The sequence below is a fragment of the Octopus bimaculoides genome, chromosome 8 (assembly GCF_001194135.2).
Source record: "Octopus bimaculoides isolate UCB-OBI-ISO-001 chromosome 8, ASM119413v2, whole genome shotgun sequence".
Classification (NCBI taxonomy): Eukaryota; Metazoa; Mollusca; class Cephalopoda; order Octopoda; family Octopodidae; genus Octopus; species Octopus bimaculoides.
The window spans coordinates 30,635,535-30,640,995 of NC_068988.1; the positions used below are offsets into that span (position 1 = coordinate 30,635,535).

At 37.9% G+C, this 5,461-nt stretch overlaps 1 protein-coding gene across 2 annotated transcripts in view; it reads right to left on the reverse strand.

The window, feature by feature from the left end:
- The window catches only part of LOC106881283 (uncharacterized), a 35,899-nt gene extending 31,595 nt beyond the window's left edge, over window positions 1–4,304 (reverse strand). The window contains exon 1 of one of the 2 annotated variants that reach the window (XM_014931614.2): window positions 3,263–4,298. The gene's annotated coding sequence lies outside the window, so the exon portion shown is untranslated. Of the gene's footprint in view, window positions 1–3,262 lie in introns of both variants that reach the window. The other variant, XM_052970035.1, reaches the window with a different exon arrangement.
- Between the last annotated feature and the right edge of the window lie 1,157 nt (window positions 4,305–5,461).

Genomic DNA, 5,461 nt, shown 5'->3' on the forward strand with positions numbered 1-5,461 from the left:
TATATATATATATATGTTGGGTTGAGTCCCACCGTGTGGCACCTCAGGCAGGTGCCTTCTGCTATAGCTTCGGGCCGACCAAAGCCTTGTGAGTAGGTTTGGTAAATGAAAACTGAAAGAAGCCCGACGTGTAGCCGAAATTGCAAAGATAATCTGAAACTCGACTGAGGAAAAAAAACTCCAAATGACACATCCTTGTTTTCTTTGTATCGTCTGTCTAGATGTTTTGCGTTCTTGTCCCAGTTTTGTATTTTCTATATATACATATATACATATATGTTCGTGTGTTTGTCCCCACCATCACCGACGCTGGTGTGTTTATGTCCATGTTCAAACAAAGAGACCGATAGAATAAGTTCAAGGTTTACAAAGAATAAGTTCTGGGGTTGATTTGTTCGACTAAAAGCGGTGCTCCAGCATGGGCGCGGTCAAATGACTGAAACAAATAAAGGAGTAAAAGAGTATATATATATATAATTCCGCCTAATGACGTAATGTGGTAGGTGCGTCCGATAAGTGCTTGATTTTGTTTATCACTAAAAAGTCCGTCTAGAATTGCAACGAAAACAAAAACAAAAGTGGTGTTGTAGTTGTCGAGCAATGAATGGCTATAAGTGGTTCATCATTGAGCAGGTAGATATACGAAGGGATGCTGAAAAGTTCCTGGCTTTGGGTAGAAGAAAATACAGGAAGATCAGTTAATTATGATTTTATACAAAATATTCCCTCTCAAATTCACACTCTCATTGCAGCAGTCCTTCAGTTTTTCTAAGCCCTGTAAAAGGATCTGAAAGGCTGGGCTTCAGAGCAGGTCTTTTGCGATACCCGTAAGGCCAGGAACTTTGTAACACACTCTCGTATATTAGAAAGAAAGAATAAACAAGTATATGGTACCACTTTAGAGCGTGTAATTAATACAAACATAATCGCAAGGTTGTTAGAGTAAATAAGGAGTTGAGAAATAATGCATATACAAGGTGCAATGGGTCTACTGTCGCCATTTTATATTTTTAATTTCGTGCATGCACGTTTGTTTTTGATTTTGTTGACTACATAGTATGGTAGGGTCAGTTGTGCACCGTCTGTGAGAAAATAGCACCATGATACAATTCACTCTGCCAGAAATTTGGAAGCGACATGCTGTACTACTTGCCATTCGCGCCGGAAGTTCCAATACAAACAGATGGTGAGCACACAGAACAACCGTTTGCTTGTCCTGATTCCAAAACATGTACCGAGAGTGATAAAATCAATTATCCAGTCAACATCATGGTGTTTGGAGTGATCACTAATGATGGCGACGTTATGCGTTCATTTATCTTCCCACACGGGCTAAGACTCAACACGGAGACCTACATCAAATGCCTGGAGGAGGTAGTGCTGCCTTAGGTCAAGGGAGTGGCTGCTGGAAGACATTGTGCACTTATTCTATCGGTATCTTTTGGCGAACCGCTATATTATGGGGACGTAAACACACTAAGATAGGTTCTCAAGCGATAGTGGACACACACACACACACACATATATATATATATATACATACGATGGGCCTCTTTCAGCTTCCGTCTACCAAATCCACTCAGAAGGCTTTGGTCAGCCCGAGGCTATAGTGGAAGATACTTGCCCAAAGTGCAACGCAGGAGCACTGAACCCGGAACCATGCCATGTGGCTGGGAAGCAAACTTCTTACCACACAGCCACTTTCTGCACCTGACATTTTTCAAATACAATTCTTCATAAAATTTAATCATGAAAATATACTGAGATTTTTTAAAAAACTGAACGAAAGGGTTCTACAGGAAAAAAAAAAAAAAGAAAATTTGGTTGAGATCCACTGATCTACAGCATACACAGAGTATCGAGATCAATATCGAGCCCCTCTATCCATGCCCACCCCGACAACTACCCAGTGTGCCCATTCTTTAAGACGGCATCCATAAAATATTAGAATGAGTACTGCGACTTTTTGGAAATCGTATAAAAGGTTAGATGGAGGGGCGTGGCTTAGTGGTTAGGGTGTCAGCATCATGATCGTAAGAGTGTGGTTTCGATTCCTGGACCGAGCGACGCGTTGTGTTCTTGAGTAATACACTTCATTTCACGTTGCTCCAGTCCACTCAGCTGGCAAAAAATGAGTAACGCTGCGATGGACTGGCATCCCATCTAGCTGGGGAACATATACGCCATTGAAACCGGGAAACCGGGCCCATGAGCCTGGCTAGGGTTTAAAAGGGCGCATTTATTTTATTTTTTATAAAAGGTAAGGCGACGAAAAGAATTTAGAATCCACATTTACAACTGGTCTTCTTAGCTGTGTATACAGGCATAAGCAACAGTTAGCTGTCTGCAGTCTCATATCAACAGAAACAACAGCCTTCTACACTCACTTTTCGGATCTTTTTTAAAACGGGGGCCACATTTTTCAAGTTTGAAACTCTTTCGGTACCAAAAACACTACGTAAAACATTAATGAAAAATGTGGCCCCCGTTTTAAGAAAGATCCCAGTTTTCTAATACATGATCATGGTATATTTTTATGGATATCATTTAAGAAGGTTGGTGTGTGTGTGTGTGTGGAGGGGAACTTTGCCATCTTGGTTATGCATACCAGTAGCCCCCTTTGAGTTTCTCTCTCTATTTTTTTTTTGTGTGTGATGAGAAAACGTGTCGGGATGGCCAAAGCTGAAACGCCTTTGATTATACGTCTGTTTGCTTGAATTGGATTCCCTTGTGGGAAAATGTGGGAGTGCCAAAGAACTATTAATTCCACAACCACCACCACTCCTCCTCCTCCTCCTACTACTACTACTTCCGTAACTACACGTGCCAACGTGAGAATTAAGCCGTTTGACCTGCTTTATTTGACAGTAATTAAATCTACATTAAATAATCTTCTACCGTGTTACGAAGAGGATATTGAATAACTTAGTCTTAGATGTACTATGTAAAAAACATTTAAAAAAAACGTGATGGTCACGGCTGGAATGCTTTAGCTCACAGGTCTGTTACTGAGGACCAGTTTCCTGAACGCACTTTTGCTTAAAAGTGACAAGTTTCTTTGACTACAAACTTAGAAATATAACAGACCGAAAGACAGGCAAAAAGATAGATAGATAGATAGATAGATGGGTGTCTAGACAGATACATAAAAGAGAAAGATAGAGAGAAAGAGAAAGAGAAGAGAGAGAAATTAGAAGAGATACATATATATATATATTTATGTGCATGTACGCGCGCGCGTATATAAAATTTGCAAACTCACCTAAATTGAAGATCCAAAACTCATCTTTCAGTTTTTAATACCAATTAATATTTGTAAACAACCGATAAATTAAATCTTTTCCAAAATAATTCTTCCCCTTAGTGTTGGTTAGTTTATGAGATATTTATGTAAACACGAGATAAAAATCACAATTGTTTAGAAGCGATATAAATAAAACACATAAAGACGGCGCTAATTATGGTAAATTCCTTGCTTCCACGTACAACACACAGAACAGCGATTAAAGAATTATAAGATTTGAGAAATTCGTCTCTATCTTTCTTTATCTTTTCTTTCTTTTTCAACTGTCCCCTTCGAGTTGATTCGTTTATCTTATTACTGGGGTACTTGTTTTTAACCGCTAGAGACTTCTTATAATAGTAGTAATAGCATTTAATATGGTCAGAGTCGGAAGTGGTAGTAATAGCAGCAGTAGTAGTAGTAGTAATAGCAGCAGTAGTAGTAGTAGTGTTTGTTTTTGTTGTTACTGTATATGTTAGTTTTTAAAGTTTGGTGCAATTATTCCTTTTGTGTTCGGCTATATGTCATATCTTTCTTTACTTCCTTCTTTTAGTTTGGAGTGATAAGTAATATCATAATTAGAAATGTTACATAATTTAAATACAAATCAACTATAAGCACTCACACTGTAAACACTTCCCAACTACAGAAAGCTTTTCTTATTTAAATCTGAAGTGCAGAAGTTGAAGTATCAGCGATGAGGCATACACTTCTATATACTTTAGATATATATACAAGTCTATTCATATATACGTATTTGTGACTAAAATAAATTTCTAAAAATCAATATTGATGACGAAATCGTGTACGGAATGTAACATTGAGATACAGATTAAATATGCGACGGCAAAAGTTTGCATACTAAAACAACGTTTGTCGATATATTGCCGCTAATAAATTTGTAAATTGTTGTTTAATTATTCGGGATATGAATACCGGTAAAAGTTTTGTTGTTTCTCGTTAGCAACAGGAAAGCTGATTATAGTTGCAAACGAATGGATACGTGGCAAATGTTAGAGATATAAAAAAACAAACAAAAAGCGAAAGTATTGTCCTGTGCAGTCGCTTTGACTGCTAGCAGTAATAAGTAGGCAGGGGATAGCTAGTGTATGGAGGCCTGAACGAATCATAATACGTGAGTTTTAGATGCAGGTTTACAAGGGTCCCTTTGTGAAAGTTCTGATATTCCTCGCATACTTTTATGTAATACCATTTCGTATGGAGTCTCGTACGAAAGATAAACAGCAACGTTTTATAAACTACGCTTATGTATTTCATTTGCAAGATTCTTGATGTGAAATCATGCGTTGAAACAGATATCGTTATGCTTCGAGATTTTTCTTTTTTCTTTCCTTCTTTTTTATTTGCTTCAGCCACTTGACTGCGGCCATACTGGAGCACCGCCTTTAGTCGAACAGGACTTATTCTTTGTAAGCCTAGTACTTATTCTATCGGTCTCTTAAGCCGAAAACACACCAACATCAGTCGTCAAGCGATAGTGGGAGAGAAACACAGACAAACATATACATACATGTATACATACTTGTAATTCAACATTGCCATCTGCCGGGGCTGAAGAAATCCCAACTGACATAATTAGTGCTTTTTTAGCCATCTACACGAGTTAATTTATCAGGACATATAACGCAGTCCTAGGCGTCATAAACACATCCAAGTTAGGTTGAATGTGCTTATATATATATATATAAATGTGTGTGTGTGTGTGTGTGTGTGAGAATGGACTTAGAATCATATGGTTGGGAAACAAGCTTCTTACCATACAGTCACTCCAGCACCTTCAAGACATTTTCTAAGCATTACCCACTATTCTTGTCTCCAAGGTTGTATTTTGTTCGACTATTCGTCCTCCTCCACCGTCCTCCTCCACCGTCCTAAATCATACGGTGTGTTGTTTCGCTTGTTTTGTTTTGTTTGCTCTTGTCCCTAATTCTCCGCGACGAAAAATTTTTTTTAGCAGGCACCGCCAATTGGAAAGTACTCAATCTTATCGTTAAAGGTGTGAAACTGAATATCATCAATTGGTCGATAACTGATGAAAAATTACGGATCTTCTGTTTGTCACCCCTTCGTTTTTACATCCAGTATACATTACATCGTTTGTTTATACATTTTTCATATATATATATATATATATATATATATATATATATATATATA